Source organism: Bos indicus, chromosome 6 (genome assembly GCF_029378745.1).
Source record: "Bos indicus isolate NIAB-ARS_2022 breed Sahiwal x Tharparkar chromosome 6, NIAB-ARS_B.indTharparkar_mat_pri_1.0, whole genome shotgun sequence".
Taxonomy (NCBI): Eukaryota; Metazoa; Chordata; class Mammalia; order Artiodactyla; family Bovidae; genus Bos; species Bos indicus.
The window spans coordinates 27701568-27723777 of record NC_091765.1 but is presented as its reverse complement, the minus strand read 5'-3'; the positions used below and the strand labels follow the sequence as shown (position 1 = coordinate 27723777).

The following is a 22210-nucleotide window of genomic DNA, read 5'->3' as shown; positions in this document are numbered from 1 at the left end:
CCAAACTCCTAATTTATCCTTCCTCTCTCTTCCCCCTACTGGTAACCATAAGTTGCTTTTTTATATCTGTGAGTCTCTCTTTTGTAAATACTATTTTGTATCATTTTTTAAGATTTCATATAAATGATATGATATTTGTCTTTCTCTGTTTGATTTATTTAATATGATAATCTCTATGCCCACCTATATAGATGCAAATGGCATTATTTCCTTCTTTTTTTTTTTTATAGCTGAGTAATACTTCATTGTATATGTGCCACTTTTTCTATATCCATTCATCTTCAGTGAACACTGAGGTTGCTTCCATGTCTAGATTATCGTAGAGAGTGCTGCTATGAATCCTGGGGTGCATGTATCTTTTTGATTTAGAGTTTTTGTCTTTTCTGGATATATCCCCAGGAGTGAGATTGCTGGATCATATGGTAACTCTATTTTTAGTTTTTAAAGTAACCTCCGTACTGTTCTCCAAAATGGCTGCACAAGTTTACATTCCCAAAAACACTGTAGAAGAGTTTACTTTTCTCCACATTTTCTACAGCATTTACTGTTTGTAGACTTTTTGATGATGAGAAATGTCTTTTTAGGTTTTCTGCCCATCCTTTGATTGGGTTGCTTTTAGTTGTTGAATTATATGAGCTGTTTATGTATTTTGGAAATTAAGCCATTGTCATTGGCATCATTTGCAAATATTTTCTGTCATTCCATAGGTTATATTTGGCTTTGTTTATGGCTTCCTTTGCTATGTGAAAGCTTTTCAGTTAATTTGGTCCTATTTGTTTATTTTTGCTTTTATTTCCATTACTTTAGGAGACAGATCTGCCCCAATATTGCTGTGATTTATGTCAGATGGCAGGGTGTTCTGCCTATGTTTTCCTTTAGGTGTTTTATAACTTCTGTTCTTAGATTTAAATGTATAATCCATTTTGGGTTTATTTTTGTATATGGTATTAGAGACTGCTCTGATTTCATTATTTTGCATGTGGCTGTCCAGTTTTCTGAGTGCCACATATTGAACAGACTGCCTTTCCTCCATTGCATATTCTTGCCTCCTTTGATATTGATTAATTGACTGTAAGTGCATGGGCTTATTTCTGGGCTTTCTAATCTGTTCCATTGATCTATGTGTCTGTTTTGTGCCAGTACCGTGCCATTTTTATTAGTGCAGCTTTGTAGTATAGTCTAACTTACCAGGAGTCTGATTTTTTCAGCTTTATTCTTCTTTCACAAAATTGTTTTGGCTATTTGAGACTTTTGTGTTTCCACACAAACATAATCTTTTGTTGTTGTTCTAGTTCTGTGAAAAATGGCATTGATAATTTTATAAGGATTGTATTGAATCTGTGGATTGCTTTGAGTGACATGGTCATTGGACAACATTGATTTTTCCAATCCAAGAGCACAGTATATCTTTCCTTCTCTTTACGTCATCTGCTTTTTTTCGATCAGTGTCACAGTTTTTGGAATACAGATCTTTTAGCTTCTTAGGTAGGTTTACTCTGAGGTATTTTATTCTTTTAGTATGATGGTTTCCCCAGTTTTTCCTTTTGATCTCTCATTGTTAATGTAAAGAAATGCAACCAATTTCTGTAAATTAGTACCCTGAAACTTTACTGCCTTTATTGATATTGATATAATACCAGTAGTTTTCTGGTAGCAATTTTAGGATTTCCTATGTATAATACCATGTCATCTGGAAAAGTGACAGCTTTAATTCTTCATTTCCAGTTTGGATTCCTTTTATTTCTTCTTCTCTGATTGCTGTGATTAGGACTTCCAAAATTATGTTGGGTAAAAGTGGAAAGAGTGGGCAAACTTGTCTTGTTCTTGATCTTAGAGGGAATGCTTTCAGCTTTTAACTCTTGAGTACTATGTTAGCTTGGGTTTGTCATATATGGCCTTTATGTTGAGGTATGTTCCTTCTATGTCCACTTTCTGGAGACTTTTTATCTGAAATGGATGTTGAATTTTATCAAAATCTTTTTCTGAATCTACTGATATTTTTTGCTTCAGTTTGTTAATGTGGTGTATTATACTCATTGATTTGTAGATATTGAAATTTTCCAGCATCCCTAGGATACATCCCACTTGGTCATGGTGCACGATCCTTTTAATATATTGTTGGATTTGGTTTGCTAGTATTTTGCTGACTATTTTGTTGACAATTTTGTTATCATATTCAACAGTGATACTAACCTGTAATTTTATTTTATGGTATCTTTGTCTGCTTTTGGTGTTAGGGTGATGGCAGTATCATAGAATGAGTTTGGAAGTTCTCCCTCCTTTGCAAGTTTTGGAAGAATTTTCAGGAGTATAGGTGTTAAATAGTCTCTAAATATTTGATAGAATTTACCTGTGAAGCCACCTTGTCCTGAACTTTTGTTGGGAGTTGTTTTAAATCACAAATTCAATTTTAGTACTTTTAATTGGCCCATTTATATTTTCTGTTTTTTCCTGGTTCTGTCTGCACCCTTCTAAGAGTTTGCCCATTTCTTCCTGGTTGTCCATTCTATTGGCATATTGCGGTTTGTAGTAGTGTCTTAAAATCATTTGTGTTTCTGTGATTTCAGTTATAAGTTCTCCTTTTTCATTTCTGATTGATTGATTTAGACCCTCTCCTTTTTTTCTTGAGTCTGGCTAAATATTTTATCAATTTTATCTTTTCAAAGAATCAGATTTTAGTTTCTTTTCTATCTTTTTTAGTCAATTTCATTTATTTCTGCTCTGATCTTTATGACTTCTTACCTTCTACTAACTTTGGGTTTTGTCTCCTTTCTCTAGTTGCTTTAGGGATAAGTTAGGTTTATTTGATTTTTTTTCTATTGTTTTCAGAGGTAATCTTGTATTGCTAGAAGCTTCCCTCTTAGAATTGCTTTTTCTGTGTCCCATAGGTTTTGGACAATCATTTTTGTATCTAGATATTTTTTGTATTCCTATCTTATTTATTCAGTGATCCATTGGTGGTTTAGTAGCATACTTTTTAGCCTCCATATATTTGTGTGTTTGCAGTTTTATCCTTACAGTTAATTTCTAGTCTTACAACATTGTGTTCAGAAGAGATACTTGACATATTGAGGCTTGTTTTGTGGTCTAGAATGTAATCTATCTCAGAGAATGTTCCATGTGTACATGAAAAGAATGTGCACATAGTCTGAATCTTTCAGGTTGAATGTTTTATATATTATTAAATTTATTTGGTCTAATGTGTCACTGAAGACTTGTGTTTCCTTATTGATTTTCTATCTGGATAATCTGCCCAATGATGTAAATGGAGTATTCAAGTACCCTACTATTATTGTGTTACTGTTGATTTTTCTATTTATGTCTGTTAACACATTACTGACTGGGGGATTTTTATAGAAACTAATGCCTATTGACAGTGATTTGTTATGTAACTGAAGTCACATTTGATGTTATTTATCTGAAACTTTGTACATGTCTTACTAAAGCATTCTAATATGTTATTAGAGTGTGTTAGGCACTGTGGCAGCACCTCTGCCTCTGTGCAGGGAAATAGGACATCTTTTATAACTGTACTGTGTTTTCACCTAGAAGGGCAGACTACACTTTCTGCCAGCATTTTTTTTTTTTTTTAGTTCTAAACTATGGCGTAAAACCTGATACACAATCCTATCTCATTCCTTGGAGTGACAGAAATGGAGTCAGTTTCAAGAGAATAATTTATATTTCAAAAACAATGTAAATGTAGGTAAAAACTATATATTTTTTATATTTACAATGTTCAAAGAAACTCACTCCCAGCAATAAAGCTATATACATTAAATGTTTGAGAAAAAAGTTGTTTAGGACAAAAAAAAAAAAAACACCAAGGGAACAATATAAGGAACAAAATTTCAAATTTCATTGAATTCTATCTGAGGAGTTTGGTTAAAAAAAAAAGATGAAGTAATTTATATCAATAAGTAGCTATTGTCCACATAAGCCTGAATACTTGCAAGGTCTTTTTTTAAGTTTCACTCTTAAGAGACAAGAGAACTATTTTGCATTCTCTCTGAAGACTTCATGAACACATTAAATAAATACTTGAAAATGATTTACATATATATATGTTAAAAAATCAGAAAGGGACGAAATGTGTTTTATATATGACAAATATTTATAAAGGCAATTTTTTTCAGTACTGTCATTTTCTACTTTTATTACCCTAAATATGAAAATGTCTTCCAAACCCTACTTGTATGCCCCAAAAGGAGGAAAGTGTTCTCAATCAGAATATATTGTAAACAGAAATCTAAAAATAATTTGCAATTTTTTTCTTGATTTTAAAGCTGTTGCTTATACTAATACAGAGCTTTAACAGTTGAACAGAATGTCTTTGTATCTCCAGGCAGACAAAATAAAACTGCCTCAGGAAAAAAAAATTATTAAACACACCTCCCCAAGACACATGCTGAACTCAAAATTACACAGCATGCACCTAGTCTCAAAAGATTGTGATTTGCTTTTCAGTCAAATGTTTCCTGCTGCTAGAACAAAAAAAAGAAAAAAAAAAAAGTAAGCTTTGTTGCATGAAAAAGCTTAAACCAGAGAATTACTGCACTGCCTTGGTTATATGAAATATACTGCATAATCTGGAAGGTAACAATAAAACATTAGGTTAGGGTAAAAATGATCTTTCTGTTGCCAAGACATACACATACCCTTTATGCTTGTACAGATATCTGTACAGTTTCATGCACTCTCTTAGAAGCATCCTAACTCTGAAGGAAATTCCCATAGAGCCGTATGTGTATCCCAGCAGTGTGTGAATCATTTCTCTTATCTAATAATTCCTTACAAATGTACCTTGGTTGTTCTTTGACTTTCTTCAAAGGTGAGACTCACAATGGGGCATTAATTTTGTCTGCCAAATATATTTTTAAAAGTTGTTTGTTTTTCTGCTCTATAGCTTAGCTAGAAATTCATGACTCCATGAGAGAGAAGAAAGCAACATTTATATTAAAATGCTAAGAAAAATAAATTTCTCATGTTTAAGTCCATTTTTTTTTAAAAGCAGGAGTTCTTGTCATTGTTTTACATAGGATAAAAGAAGCATTATTTAAGATGAGTTATACAGGAAAACAGAGAAGGCACTGGCACCCCACTCCAGTACTCTTGCCTGGAAAATCCCATGGACAGAGGAATCTAGTAGGCTGCAGTCCATGGGGTTGCTAAGAGTCGTGTCACTTTCCCTTTTCCCTTTCATGCATTGGAGAAGGAAATGGCAACCCACTCCAGTGTTCTTGCCTGGAGAATCCCAGGGACGTGGGAGCCTGGTGGGCTGCCGTCTATGGGGTCGCACAGAGTCGGACACAACTGAAGCGACTTAGCAGCAGCAGCAGCATACATGAAAAAATAACCATTATTTAAAATAAAAATGATTAAACAGTTTAGAAGTATTACTTATTGCCATTACTTCCCAAGTATTAAGGATAATCCAAACAGAAAAAACCATATGCAGGCAGCTTATACAATTCTGACTACTTGCCATTTTGACCTAAAAATGATAGAAATTAATTATATAGAACTGTTGATAAACATGACCTTTACTGCATGAAAATTACAATTATTTCACTACAGTATTTAACATAACCAGTAACTTAATAAATCTCAATTATTTAGCATTATTGATCAGGTTACATAAACAAAATGTGTAGCCATATAAATGCTCCAGTTAAGTTCTAATACAACAGGAAAAGCAATACTTTCCTAACACATCATGTTTTCCAAATTATAAGAGATCATTTATAAAAAAAATCTAATAGAGAAATATATACCTCTTTTATTTAAAGTCTTCAATTTAAACAAACATACATTTCTGGTAATCTCTTTGTTAGCTAGTTAAATTAATTTGAGGACCATAAAGAAGGTTGAGCCCTAAAGAATTGATGCTTTTGAACTGTGGTGCTGGAGAGGATTCTTGATCTCAAGGAGATCAAGCCAATCAATCCTAAAGGAAATCAACCCTGAATATTCATTGGAAGGACTGATGCTGAAGCTCCAATACTGTGGTCACCTGATGCGAAGAGCTGACTCACCGTAAATGACCCTGATGTTGGGAAAGATTGAGGGCAAAAGGAGAAGGGGGCGGCAGAGGATGAGATGGTTGGATGGCTCAATAGACATGAGTTTGAGCAAACTTAGGGATACGGTGAAGGAAAGAGAAGCCTGGCGTGCTGCAGTTCACGGGGTTGCAAACAGACACAACTTAGTGACTGAACAACAAATGTTACACTCATTACTTTGAATCTGTAATAAAAGATTGTTACCCCGTGTTAGAACTTTAAAATATTTTAGCGCTATAAACAGTAATACTCTAAGAATCCATGGCCCATTACTTTGTTTTCTTTAGGCAAAACTGCTAGCATGCCGTTGTATGGTATGTCTGTAAGGGAAGTGCATATTATTACAAAACATTGATAAGGAAAACACGAATTGCCAAGCTATCACTATAAATTTTTGCTTTCTTACATAATCATGTACATATTTTTCTGATTCCTATATTTTCTGTTATTTATTCCATTTCTCTTATTTCATCAATATAATTTATCATTGCTTAGGTATAATTTTAATGATGAACAGTCTGGGAGCCAGTTCTCCTGACCATGTGCTAGAATGGGAACAGGGAGAAACAGCTATAGATAGCACTTACTAAATGAACCCTGGAGAAAAATCAGAATCCAATAGACCTCTTTACTTTCCTAAAAATGAGGGTATAGAATTAGAGCATATGTTCATATATAAATGAATTTTAAGAAAGAAATTCTCAATTTAGTATTGGTGAGTCTTCCATGGGCTAAGCACTCTCAAACAAAGACTAAGTTTTCATTTCTGAAATAAACCATGCTCCCCACCTTTAACTGGTGGACTTTTTAAATTGCAGAGAATGTGCTCATAAGGAGCAATGCTGCTTCAGTGGGTGAAGTATTTTTGAAGGTATATGTAATTTTCACGTAAGATATTAAGTTCTTTTTTAATAGTACTCTTAGAATTTTGGTTTTTATTTTGTATGGAGGTATAGCTGATTAACAAATGTTGTGATAGCTTCCAGTGACCGGCAAAGGGACTCAGGCACACATATACATGTATCCATTCTCCCCCAAACTCCCCTTCCATCCAAGCTGCCAATGTTAATTGAGCAGAGTTCCATGTGCTATACAGTAGGTCCTTATTGGTTATCCATTTTAAATATAGCGGTGTGTACAGGCAACTATAAGTTCACCCTCTAAGTCTGTGAGTCCCTTTCTGTTTAGTAAGTTAGTTTCTATCATTTCTTTCTAGATTCCACATATAAGGGATGTCATACAATATTTCTCTTTCTTTGTCTGACTTACTTCACTCAGTATGACAATCTCTAGGTTCATCTGTGTTGCTACAAATGGCATTATTTCATCCTTTTTAGCAGCTGAGTAATATTCCACTGTGCAAATGTACTACATCTTTTTTTATCCATTTTTCTGCTGATAGGAATTTAGGTTGCTTCCATTTGTTGGCTATTGTAAACAGTGCTGCAATGAACATTGGGGTGCTTATATACTTTTGGATCATGTTTTTCTCCAGATATATGCATAGGAGTGGGATTGTAAGGTCATATGGTAGCTCTAATTTTAGTTATTTAAGGAATCTCTATATTGTTCTCCATAGAGGCTATACCGATTTACATTACATTACTGTTTGTGGATGTTTGATGATAACCATTCTAGCCACTGTAAAGGGATATCTCATTGTAGTTACTCCTAGAGGAAAACATAGGCATCACTCTCTCTGACATAAATTGAAGAAATATATTTTTTGCTCGCTCTCCTAGAATAATGCAAATAAGACAAAAATAAACAAATGGGATCTACTTAAACTCAAGCCTGAATTGGATGGAGCTAAAATAAAGATGTAAACATCCTAACTCATCCATTGAAATCTTCTTAAAAGGCCAGAGCAGTGGCTGTTCGGTGCTGGAGCGACCATGAAGAGATACCCCACATCCAAGAAAGTATGGAAAAGCACTAGACCATTCAGGTATAACATAAATCAAATCCCTTACAATTATACAGTGGAAATGACAAATAGTTTCAAGGGATGAGATCTGACAGAGCACCTGATGAACTATGGACAGAGATTTGTGACATTGTACAGGAGACAGGCATCAAGACCATCCCCAAGAAAAAGAAATGCAAAAAAGGAAAATGGCTGTCTGAGGAGGCCTTACAAATAGCTCTTGAAAGAAGAGAAGCAAAAAGCAAAGGAGAAAAGCAAAGATAAAACCATTTGAATGCAGAGTTCCAAAGAATAGCAAGGAGAGATAAGAAAGCCTTCCTCAGTGATCAGTGCAAAGAAATAGAGGAAAACAATAGAATGGGAAAGCCTAGAGATCTCTTCAAGAAAACTAGAGATACCAAGGGAACATTTCATGCAAAGATGGGCACAATAAAGAATAGAAATGTTATGGACCTAACAGAAGCAGAAGATATTAAGAAGAGGTAGCAAGAATACACAGAAGAACTATACAAAAAAGATCTTCATGACCCAGATAATCACGATGGTGTGATCACTCACCTAGAGGCAGACATCCTGAAATGCAAAGTCAAGTGGGCCTTAGGAAGCATCATTATGAACAACTCTAGCGGATGTGATGGAATTCCAGTTGAGCTATTTCAAATCCTGAGATGATGCTGTGAAAGTGCTGCACTCAATATGCCAGCAAATTTGGAAAACTCAGCAGTGCCCACAGGACTGGAAAAGATCAGTTTCATTCCAATCCCAAAGAAAGGCAATGGCAAAGAATGCTCAAACTACTGCACAATTGCACTCATCTCACACACTAGTAAAGTATTGCTCAAAATTCTCCAAGCCAGGCTTCAACAGTACATGAACTATGAACTTTCAGATGCTCAAGCTGGATTTAGAAAAGGAAGAGGAACCAGAGATCAAATTGCCAACATCTGTTAGATCATCAAAAAAGCAAGAGAGTTCCATAAAAATATCTACTTCTGCCTAATTGACTATGCCAAAGCCTTTGACTGTGTGGATCACAACAAACTGTGGAAAATTCTTAAAGAGATGGGAATACCAGAATACCTGACCTGCCTCTTGAGATCTCTGTATTCAGGTCAGGAAGCAACAGTTAGAACTGGACATGGAACAACAGACTGGTTCCAAATTGTGAAAGGAGTACATCAAGGCTGTATATTGTCACCCTGCTTATTTAACTTATATGCAGAGAACATCATGAGAAATGCTGGCCTGTACGAAGCACAAGCTAGAATCAAGATTGCTGGGAGAAGTATCAATAACCTCAGATGTGCAGTTAACACCACCCTTATAGCAGAAAGTGAAGAACTAAGGAGCCTCTTGATGAAAGTGAAAGAGGAGAGTGAAAAAGTTGGCTTAATACTCAACATTCAGAAAACTAAGATCATGGCATCTGGTCCCATCATTTCATGGCAAATAGATGGGGACAATGGAAACAGTGGCAGGCTTTATCTGTTGTGGCGGTGGCGGGGGGGGGGGGGGGGCCTCCAAAATCACTGCAGATGGTGACTGCAGCCATGAAATTAAAAGAGGCTTGCTCCTTGGAAGAAAAGTTATGACCAACCTAGATTTAAAAGCAGAGACATTACTTTGCCAACAAAGGTCCTAGTCAAAGCTATGGTTTTTCCAGTGGTCATGTATGGATGTGAGAGGTGGACTATAAAGAAAGCTGAGTGCTGAAAAATTGATGCTTTTGAACTGTGGTATTGGAAAAGACTCCTGAGAGTCCCTTGGACTGCAAGGAGATCAAACCAGTCCATCCTAAAGGAAATCACTCCTGAATATTCATTGGAAGGACTGATGTTGAAGCTGAAATTCCAATACTTTGGCCACCTGATGCAAAGAACTGACTCATTGGAAAAGACCCTGATGCTGGGAAAGATTCAAGGTGGGAGGAGAAGGGGACGATAGAGGATGAGATGGTTGTATGGCATCACTGACTTATGGACATGAGTTTGAGTAAGCTCCAGGAGTTGGTGATGGACAGGGAGTTCTGGTGTTGCAGTCCATAGGGTCACAAAGAGTCGGACATGACTGAGCTACTGAATTGAACTAATTTCAAAAGCTTTTGCACAGCAAAGGAAACAATAAACAAAATAAAAAGACAACCCACAGATTGGTAGAAAATATTTTCAAATGATGTGACCAATAATGGATAAGTCTCCAAAATTTACAATTAGCTCATGACACTTAACAGCATCAAAACAACCCAATCCAAATAGGTCTTCTTGGGCAGAAGACCTAAACAGACATGTATACAAAGAAGACATACAGGTCACGAGGGACTACGCATTGCGCTGGAGGCGGGAGTTGACAGATGGTCTCTGGCTGAATCTCTGCAGCCCCGGGACCCTGGAAGAGGCTCCGAAGGGCAGCCGCGATGCCCAGCCCTCAGCGGGTCAGTCAGCTCCCGGATCTATGCCTTTGGTGCTTCATGAAGGATATTTCTAGATATATCACAGACATTAAGCCTTTGCCACCCAACATAAAAGATAGACTCATCAAAATTATGAGCGTGCAGGGGCAGATAACAGATTCAAACATAAGTGAGATTTTATATCCTGAAGTCCAAACTAGATCTACGAAGCTGTGATATTTCAGATACTGCTCTCCTGCACCTATGTAACTGTAGAAAACTGAAGAAATTAAATTGAAATTCCTCAAAAGAAAACAGAATTTCCATAACTTCAAAAGGAATAAAAGCTGTGGCTTCATCTTGTTCTTACCTGCATGAAGCTTCTTTGAAAAGATGCTGCAATCTCACTGATGAAGGAGTCCTTGCTCTTGCACTCAATTGCCGGCTGTTAAAGATCATTGACTTAGGAGGCTGCTTAGGTATTACTGATGTGTTCTTGCAGGCATTAGGAGAAAACTGTGCATTTTTGCAGTGTTGATTTTCCAGCCACTCAGGTATCTGACCATGGTGTGGTTGCACTTGTTAGTGGACCTTGTGCCAAGAAATTAGAGGAGATTCATATGGGGCATTGTGTGAATCTGACTGACAAGGCTGTAGAAACTGTCCTTACTTGCTGTCCTCAGATATGTATATTACTCTTCCATGGATGCCCTCTAATAACAGATCATTCACGAGAAGTCTTGGAGCAATTAGTAGACCTGAACAAACTAAAGCAAGTGATGTGGACTGTGCATTGATGCTCACTGAAGCTTAGCAAATCTATGATCTTCATACTACTTTCCCTGCAAACAGTGGTCTCAGAGATTGGCTTTCCAATAGTATGATTTATGCTTTGAAGTTAACCTGGCTTTGCTTTTATTTTAATAGTGCTTTTATTTCTATATATAAGTTCGTTGATGAGTGAGTGTTCTTGAAATGGCAATTATAGCATGCCCTCTGATATATTGGGGGAGGGTATTGTTTTCTTCTTAAATAATAATGTTTTTAAGTTACCTGTTTCCCCTGGAAATTTCCTTCTAACTAGAAATTTGAGCTGCTATAAGAGATATTTATCATTGTGGATAAACAGGAGAATTCTAAGTTATTTCTAAAAGCATAGTTACCTTCCTAGCTGTTTTCTGGCTACTGCCTTCCAAAGTATTTAAATGTCCACTGGCCAAAAAGCAAAGCTGAATATCAGGCCTGTATATTCTTCACAAAAATTATTATTTCAATGACACAAAGAAATGTAATAGTTTAATGTCATAATCTCAGATATCATATCTTAGCATTTGAGTGATACTGAGGCCTTTGCCTGGCCACTTATTTCATTGATTTTTATGGCTACTTTCCGCCAATACATACTATTCATCTACAAAATTTCTTCCTTAAAAACTGCATTCAAGAACGTGTTCAGTTCAGTTCAGTTCAGTCGCTCAGTCGTGTCCAACTCTTTTCGACCCCATGAATCGCAGCACACCAGGCCTCCCTATCCATCACAAACTCCCAGAGTTCACTCAGACTCATATCCATTGAGTCACTGATGCCATCCAGCCATCTCATCCTCTGTCGTCCCCTTCTCCTCCTGCCCCTAATCCCTCCCAGCATCAGAGTCTTTTCCAATAAGTCAACTCTTCGCATGAGGTGGCCAAAGTACTAGAGTTTCAGCTTTAGCATCATTCCCTCCAAAGAAATCCTAGGGCTGATCTCCTTCAGAATGGACTGGTTGGATCTCCTTGCAGTCCAAGGGACTCAAGAATGTGTAAGAATGAGTAAATATGAAATAGCATCACAGAGGTTGTATCCTGAAGCTCTACTGGTTTCACATTGTAAAATAAACAGCAGAGGTCTTAGTTTGCAAATGCAATATATTACTATCTATAATCACAAAATTCTCTAAAATACACCATGCTTAAACGATCCCCAAATTCACCATATTCCCTATGCCAAAAGCCTTTGTCAGTGGGACCTTCTTGCTGCTGCTGCTGCTGCTGCTGCTGCTACTGTGTCGCTTCAGTCGTGTCCGACTCTGTGCGACCCCATAGACGGCAGCCCAACAGGCTCCCCCATCCCTGGGATTCTCCAGGCAAGAACACTGGAATGGGTTGCCATTTCCTTCTCCAACTTATGAAAGTGAAAAGTGAACGTGAAGTTGCTCAGTCGTGTCCGACTCTTAGCGACCCCATGGACTGCAGCCTACTAGGCTCTTCCATCCATGGGATTTTCCAGGCACGAGTACTGGAGTGGGGTTCCATTGCCTTCTCCAGGGACCTTCTTAAAGACTTCCTATTTTAACTGTGATACTGTGAATAACAGGGAAAGTATGGTATGGTAGATTACTTGGAGATACATAGAGGGACAGGTTTACATATTCAACTCTACTTCTTCTCCTTACTATCACCTACTTCATAAATGTGCTGTTTATAGTGTATAGTGTACAATATAGTGTATTACCACTGCAAAGGTGGTACACATGTGTGTATGTATAAAATGGGTAAGGCCTGTTCCATCTATGAAATTTCTCTAAAGACAAATTCAGTAAGATTTAATATTGAACACCTAACCAAGTCACTACCTTTTTCCCCTTTTTAAGAAACTAGTTTCAAGATCTAAAGTGTCAGATTTTTAAGGTTTATAAAGGACTTATCATCCTAAAAAAAAAAAAGAAGAAGAAAAAGAAGACATACAGATGGCCAAGAGGTACATGAAAGGATGTTCAGCACCACTAATTATAAGAGCTTTAATAGAAAATCCATTTGTGGTGGTTCCCTGGTAGTCCAGTGATTATGACTGACCTTCCAGTGCAACAGGCACAGGTTCCATCCTTACTGGGGATCTAAAATCCCATATGCTGCAGGATGCACCCATGAAAATTTCAATTTGCTTCAATTTTTATATTATTCAGTTTATATTTTTTACATTTTTAAATGTATGTTTAATGGGAGGAAAATTGCTTTACAATGTTGTGTTGGTTTCTGCTGTACAGAATCACAAAATCAGTCATAATCATACATAAGTCCCTTCTGTGTGAGTCTTGCTCCCCTCCCCACATCCAACCTCTATAGATCATCACAGAGTGCCAGCCTATCTATTTAACACCCTACTCCAGCACTCTTGCCTGGAAAATCCCATGGACGGAGGAGCCTGGTAGGCTGCAGTTCATGGGGTCGCTAAGAGTCGGACACGACTGAGTGACTTCACTTTCACTTTTTCACTTTCATGCATTGGAGAAGGAAATGGCAACCCACTCCAGTGTTCTTGCCTGGAGAATCCCTGGGGCAGGAGAGCCTGGTGGGCTGCCGTCTATGGGGTCACACAGAGTCGGACACGACTGAAGTGACCTAGCAGCAGCAGCAGTGCATATATGTTGATACTACTTTCTCCATTCATCCCACTCGCTCCTTCCCTGACTGTGTCCAAAAGTCTGTTCTCTACATCTGTGTTTCCATTCCTTCCCTGCAAATTGGTTCATCAATACCATTTTCTAAATTCCGTATTTATGTGTTAATATATGATATTTCTTTTTCTCTTTCTGACTTACCACACTCTGTATAACAGGTTCTAGTTTGATTAACACTAGAATTGACTCAAATTCGTTCTTTTTTATGGCTGATATTTCACTGTATACATGTACCACAACTTCTGTATCCATTCATCTGTCAATGGACATCACTGTTTCCATGTCCTAGCTTTTATAAATAGTGTTGCAGTGGACAGTGGGTTACATGTGTTGTTTTCAATCATGGTTTTCTCAGGGTATATGCCCAGTAGCGGAATCACTGGGTCATATAGTAGTTTTATTCCTAGTTTTTAAGGGAATCTCCTTACTGTTCTCCATAGTGTCTGTATCAATTTAAATTCCCAACAGTGCCAGAGGGTTCTCTTTTCTCCTCTTCTCTAGAACATTTATTGTTTGTAGACTTTGATGATGACCATTCTGACTAGTGTGAGGTGATAACTCATTGTAGTTTTGATTTGCATTTCTCCAATAATTAATGATGTTGAGCATCTTTTCATGTGTTTATTGGCCATCTGTATGTCTTTGGAGAAATGTCTGTTTATGTCTTTTGCCCATTTTTTGATTGAGTTATTTTTCTGATATTGAGCTGCTTATATAATTTGGAGATTAATCCTTTGTCAGTTGTTTCACTTGAAATTATTTTCTCCCATTCTGAGGGTTTTCTTTTAATCTTATTTATTGTTTCCTTTGCTATACAAAAGCTTTTAAGTTTAATTAGGTCCCATTTGTTTTTGGTTTTATTTTCCATTACTCAAGGAAGTGGGTCAAAGAGGATCTTGCTGTGATATATGTCAAAGGGTGTGCTGTCTATGATTTCCTCTAGGAGCTTTATAGTTTCTGGCCTTACATTTTAAGTCTGTAATCCATTTTGAGTTTATTTTTGTGTATGGTGTTCAGATGTGCTCCAGTTTCATTCTTTTACATGTAGCTGTCCAGTTTTCCCAGCACCACTTAATGAAGAGGCTATGTTTTCTCCATTATATATTCTTGCCTCCTTTGTCAAAGACAAGGTGCCCATGGGTATGTGGATTTATTTCTGGGCTTTCTATCTTGTTCCATTGGTCTATATTTCTGTTTTTGTGCCTATTATGCAGTTTAGTTAACAGAAATCTCATAAAGATCTTATTTAGCATTTGAGAAGACGTTTTCGTCACTGAGAAGCGATACTACTGAATGTTGCTGTTATTTAATTATAAAGAGTTTTTATAAATCACAAACCAAATGCTTTCATGGATGAAACAAAAGAAAAATGCATAATCATATGGTTTAGGAAAATGTCACTCAGATTCTCAGTAAAATCTACAGCTGCAAAAATAAAAAGGAAGACTGAACAAAAATATAATGGTCTTGAAACTTGCAACAAATAACTGCACATTTTAACTAAAATAAGAAACAGAGAAACAAAAACATGCCAATGGTGCAGATTGCTGGTTTATTTTTAATATTGCTTCATTTTTAAAAATAAAGTATACAGACTTCCTGTAAAGATAGAGGATTGAAACAGTACTGGGGGAAAAAAAAAAAAAAAACCCTCACTCCTTCCGTATTTAACAAAATGAAGGAAAACAGTAAAAAATTACAACAAAATTCACCAGCAAGACCTAAACTATGAATGGGATACAATGAGATGCCCAAACTAAAAAATGTATCACTCCTTGCCCCATCTCCCTCAAAGAAATTAATATATACTTAGGAAATGAGGACTTAAGAAAATCCTGCTAATTCTCATTATACTTTCTAATTTTGAGCAAAGCTTACTCGAGTGACTCATCAGCCCTGGGAAAATCAGGATAAACCCAAGAAAGTACAAACATTAACAACTTCTCTGATGCAGGACAAAATCAGCAGAGTGAGAAACTATCACCAGGAATTTCTATAATCCAGGATATCATGTTGAGTTAAGTAAAAGATCTAAAAACTATGGGAGTTCCACACCTCTTTAGTTGGGATGAGTGAGCCCTAACATGGCAATTAATAAACAATAAGAGAAAGAACCCAGGTTGCACAGCATGGATTATAGTGAGCTATGGCTGAGACCTAGCCCTTGCACAGTTCACTTGCTCATTCTTTTCTTTGTTCATTTTACCACACTTAATTGAGAATCTATTGTGTATATGGCACTGCTTCAGGTACTGAAGAAATGGCAGTAAACAAATCAGATAAAAATATTTAGTTTTATGAAGTTTACATTATTTAGAGAGTTATTAAAATCAAAACTCAAATATGTCTATAGTGTATTAAAATGTGATTAAACATTAAAGAAGAGACATGAAGTCCTTGGGGGAGAAGGGTTCCAATTAATACAGTAGTCAGGGAAGTCCTCTGTGAGAAGGTGATAAATGAGGAAAGACTGGAAGGAATTGAGAATGAACCACTGGACAGGTGATGTTGAGATTCAAGGCATCAGAGATAGCAGGTACAAAGGCAGGCCTGAGGAACAGCCAGAAAGACAGTGCCACTCACATGGAGTGAACCCGGTGGAGGTTAGTAGGGGATGAGAAAAAAGAGCAGTTGGGTTGGAGCTAGAGGCAGGTATATTGCATAGGACCTTATATCACTGTAAGTTAAGTATTTTCGCTTTTACATAGAATGAAAAGTAAAGCATGGAGTGTTTTGAACAGATGGGAGATTTAGTCTAATTTATATTTTAATTAGCACAGTCTGACTACAGTCTTGAGAATAAATGCTAGAAGGAGCAAGCAGACACGCAAGGAGACCCGTTAGGAAGTTACATCCATCATTCAGAGAAAAGTTGATGACAGTGGTAGTGCCAGAAGTTTTAGAGCAGTTGAAATTCATATATATTCTGAAAGGAGGGTCAATAGGGGTTTCTGACCGATTACATGAAGGTGAGGAAGAGATGAGTCAAGCCAGAAGTTTGGCTTTGGATATGTAAATTTTGAAATGCCCACTAGACTTCCAAGTGGGGGTTTGATGATTGAAGCTTAGTGAAAGAGCCTGACTGGATGGAGGTAAAACATGAGACCTCATCAACATAAAGATAGCATTTAAAGCTGTCATCAAGGCTCCGAGATAAAAAAAGAAGTTGAAAAGTAGAGCCTAAGAGAACTCCAACTTTAATAAAATTAGGGAGATCAGAAGGAACCGGAAAAGGAAATTGAAAATGGGTGGTTAGGGAGACAGGATGCTGTCCTATATGTTAAGCATAGAAGTTTCAAGGAGGTGAAAGTGAAAGTCACTCCGTTGTGTCCGACTCTTTGCAAGTCAGACTATACAGTCCATGGAATTCTCCAGGCCAGAATACTGGAGTGGATAGCCATTCCCTTCTCCAGAGGATCTTCCCAATCCAGGGATCGAACCCCTGTCTCCTGCATTACAGGTGGATTTTTTTACCAGCTGAGCCACCAGGGAAGCCCTTCCAGGAGGAATGAGTGCTAAGTGCCATGTCAAATGCTATGAACAGGTAAGATACAGACCGAAAATCCACACCGTATTTAACCCCATGGCCGTTCTTACTGGCCATGACAACAGTGGCTTCTGTATCGTGTAGAGTAAAAGCCTACTAGGTACAAAAGAGAATAACAGGAGAGGAGGTGGGGAAAACAAGTCCAGAAAATGTTTTAAGGAAAGTTATAGTAAATGGAAACAGAAAGATGCAACAATGATTGGAGGGGAAGAGGGATCAACCAAGCACTTTAAAAATGCAACATACCAGAATCTGATGTTGAGATGGTCTAAAAGAGAAAAAAAAGCCTGATGAAGAAGAAGGAAAGCAGAATTGCTGAAGAGATGCCTTTGAGTGAAGGAGGACCTGATCTATTAATAGTACATGATGGAGAGAGGAGGACATAGGTGCAGGAAGAGTTCATAAATACTACTTAATATGCCAATACAAAAAGTGTATAGATAAGAATATTTAGCCTTTAGATAATAGTAAAATAGAGAAAATACTCTAAAATGTACAGAAGTGTCAAGGATAATTCAATCACATGAAGTCAGAGAAAATAAAAGATCTGAACAAAGCTGCCCATTTTAACATTTCTAAAAAGTGAAAGGAAATAGCCTATACAAACTATACAAACATATTCTAATAGGAAAAAAAGAAAAAGTATTAGAAGGGAGAGAGATGCAAAATAAAAACATAATTTGAAACATAATATAAGGACTAAAAGCATATTCTCAAGAACAATATGAGAAAAATTTAATAGAAGAAATTAGAAATCAATAAGGTGACTCACAAAGATAAGATGAAAGACAACAAAATTTAGAGCCAAAATACTCAAATTGAATGTACAGATTAGAAATATTAAGAGTCAGAATTAATAAAAGCCACATCAATGACTTTAGAGAATACTTGAGGTAGTTATAAAAAATTAAGACAAAATAGAAACATATTAAAGATTCTCATTGAGAGATGCTGATAAGCAGACACTAAGATGATCAAATATATGGATAATTACTCAATAGAAATCTGGTAAGTTGAATTTTAAAAACTGAAGACATGTATTGTAGTAACATTTCTCGGAATAAATGAAGAACTGAATCTAAAGATGTTACACTATATACCAGAAAGGACTTTAACATTCAGAAATGACACTAACTCTGGTTAAACTTATTCTGTGTCCATGATAAAGAGTTCCTCAGGCAAACAGGCAGAAAATTCAAGTCAACTTCAAGGAGAAATAAATTTAAGCTAGTCTCAAATTTCATCACCACAACACTCAATACCAGAATTCGGTCAAATGTTGTTTTCAAATTAAAATTTCTGATGGGGAAAAAAATGTATGAGTGAATATTATTATTCCCCAATGAGTCGCTTTTTGGGTATAAACGCAAATGCCAAACACTCTAATATATGAGATAACATATATGAGTTCATGGATGCTCAAAAATTAACTATTCAGTGTTGAAATCCACACAGCCAAAAGATGAGTCAAAAGTCAAGAATTAAAATTTAATGATATAGCTATGATTATTTAAAGATGACACCAAATGTTGAATTCACTTAGTGCTCTAGTACATACCTGCTAGAAAAATTAGGGTTGTAGGGGAATATATATTATAAACCCTGACCAAGAAAAACAGTATTAGCATCAAAATAATTAAAATGAGAGGAATGGAAAAAAGCAGAGCAGGCAGTCATTACATGCAGAATAAGTTGAAACATGTAGTTAAAAACATTAAAAAAAAAAAATTGCTGTGTTCTCCTCCATTACACGGTCAGCAGCAGAGATCATGTCTATTTTGCTTTTGTGTTGACTACTTCTCTCCCTCACTCACTCTCTCCTATTGATGTTCAAAAATCTATTTTGAGTTCACTGAAAATAGGAAAGTTGTTATAGTTAATTTTTATTATTTTGTGTTCATTTGTAGCTGAAATAATTATTTATAAGGAGATATTTCTTTATATTATTTGGTTACCAAGGATATAATTCAATTGTGAAGTGAAGTGAAGTCACTCAGTCGTGTCCGACTCTTTGCGACCCCATGGACTGTAGCCTACCAGGCTTCTCCATCCATGGGATTTTCCAGGCAAGAATACTGGAGTGGGTTGCTATTTCCTTCTCCAGGGGATCTTTCCAACCCAGGAATCGAACCCAGGTTTCCTGCATTGCAGGGAGACGCTTTACCCTATGAGCCACCAGGGAAGCCCTTGTAAATACTTTATTCTTTCCTTTTATGTACCTAGTTTTCAGGATGATAAGATTCCTAAAATGCTAGAGCGACATAGACCACAGAACAGTGTCTAAAGTTTCAGAATTTTTACCCACTAATTTTTTAAAATTGTCATGGTAGAAGTATTTACAGAAATTGTCAAATGCTATGAACAGAACTTATAGATAATATATTTTTAATAATTTAGATGTTTCCAAAAATAAGACATGGTTTTCAATATCTTAAAAAATATTCATTTGAAAACAGAACAGCAGGGAAAAAGAAAATATATTTCAAAAATGTATCATTTAGTCATAACTGCCACTAATATTCTTGTGTATTTATAAGTTTTTAGTATGTATGGTTTTAAAAATTAAAATGCAGCTTATAATTGTGTTTTTCATACTTTATATTGCAACACAAATTTCTCCCTATAAGCAACATTTGAATAAACTAATACACTAAATGGAAATAGTGTATACAATTGTTCTGAATTTGTTGGGTATTTAAATATTTTCAAAATATGTACAGTTATACAAACTTATCTGAGAACATGCTTGTGTACTTTTTTCTTCCTATTTTATGATAATTTCCATTAAATGTATCCTAGATTTGAATTATATAGGAAAAGAATATTAACTCCTTTAAGATTATTGCATGTAGGTAAAACTGGTCTATATTTTACATTCAACAGATTCTGGTTTTGGTTCAAAATTATACTTCTCCATTTAAATAAGCTTAAAAAATCTTGTGGTGGGGTAAAAAAAGAACATTATTGAAAAATGAGAAAACCTGAAAAAGTACCCATGGAAAATAATGTGAGAAAAAATAATTATCTTTTAAAATTTTAAGCTATGTTACACATAACAAATTATTACATTAAATAGAAAAAAATATTAAATTTTCTATTCTCCAGGATCTTAAAATCTGAATGTTCTCTTTTATCAACCTACACTGGTCATTGGAGAGGAAAATAATCCAAATCATGTACAATGCAGCAGATTAGTAATGAAAGTGCTTACATGGAATTTCCTAAGGGATTGTTAAAATTGTAAACAAAATAAACAGAAAAAAATATGCTTGAGTTTTTAAAGAGAAACCTTTTACTTTCAAATAACGGTTGAATGCCAACAGAAAAAACTATTACGTCCTGGGAGTGATTTAATATCTATTGTTATATGTTTTTGCTTTTTACAATTCTGAAAGTTATTGTTGTCAACATGTTAAAGCAATGCCAACATTCATAGGAATTAGTCTTGCCCAAAGTAGCACAGCTAAAAAATGGAAGTCTGAAGCCCACACGCAAAAGGACAGTCATAAATGGTGACATACTCCACAGGTATGTCTTCATTTAGATAACCTGAGTTGGACATGTAGTCTACTGCTGCTAACAAAACAAGACAGCACATAAGTACCAATCCAAGCAGAGCCCAAAGCATTTACTCAGGATGATCTCAAGGCATGCAAAGGACCCCTCTCCCTAAACAGCATTGCTCCCGTTTTCACAATGATTACCCTCAGGTGAGCTTTGCTTACTGTCGCCCCTACAATGACTAGCAACAGCAAATATGTAATCAAGATACTTATCTAACCCAGAAGTTGAAAATAGAAGTTGATAGTCCTTGACATACGATTTCTGGGGATAAGTTATTGAAAGAATAATTGTTGAAAAAAAAAAAAGGGAAACAACAACAAAAGAAAAGAGTGACTCAAGTACAGAGGGGTTAGGGTGAGAAGGCAGATTGAACTGGTTACGTGCTGGATGAGGCAAAAGCCCTAAGTTCTTGGTGGCACTGTTCGGAGCACTGTGCTTTGAAACTGCACGCGGTAGTGTTTTAATGATGCGTTATCTGTTGTGAATATGGAACTGCAGCAGCTTGTCTATAATAACTGCACATATTTTGAATAATATTTTGCTTATCGCTCATCTTAAAATGTAAAAATCAGCTAACCATAGATCAGTACTATTGTGCACCTCCACGTGGCATTTTAACTAGATGGTGACCCTGGAGTTGTGTAATGAGCAAATCCTACCTTAGGTTGTCATGCTCATTTTGAAGAGATTTTTATATAAAATTGACTAGCTACTAGTTTTACAGGTATTTTCTCCTATCATTGTTAGCAATTATATACTTGTTAAAGACAATATGTTTAGTGCAGCAAATGAAATATTTCCTAGCATCTGGAATACATATGTTCTGTACAGACTGTTCATTCAACACACTTAAAAAAAATCTCTAGCGTGTTCCACACAATCAGGATACAAAAAAAAAAAAAAATGAATAAGACACTCTCATGGTCCTTGAGAAGCATATTAACTTGAGTATCAAACTTCAAATCACATAGCTAATTTACCTTGTTCTGATTAGATATTCACCAAACTACCTTTCAATTATAATAGTTTCTCTCATGGCACCTAGAGAGAAAATGTGCTTACTGCAAGACTCAAGTGTCCAGTTCCCTGGATAGTTGTATTTCTTACCATGAATTTATAGACTGGTGCCTTGATTATAATTAGGCTTTGCAAGGTAGTTTTCCTTATTTAGTAGTACCTTTAGACATTACAGTTCTTATTGTAAATTGATATTTGGGTTTTATATGTCTGTCTCCTGAGCTTGGTTAACATAAGTTTTCCCATGAATTTTACATGTCTTTGG

At 36.1% G+C, this 22210-nt stretch overlaps 1 protein-coding gene and 1 pseudogene across 1 annotated transcript in view; one reads left to right on the top strand and one right to left on the bottom strand.

The window, feature by feature from the left end:
• Positions 1–22210, bottom strand: part of STPG2 (sperm tail PG-rich repeat containing 2) — a 625295-nt gene that overhangs the window by 49559 nt on the left and 553526 nt on the right. The window lies entirely within an intron of this gene.
• LOC109560329 (protein AMN1 homolog pseudogene) lies at positions 10383–11184 on the top strand (annotated as a pseudogene).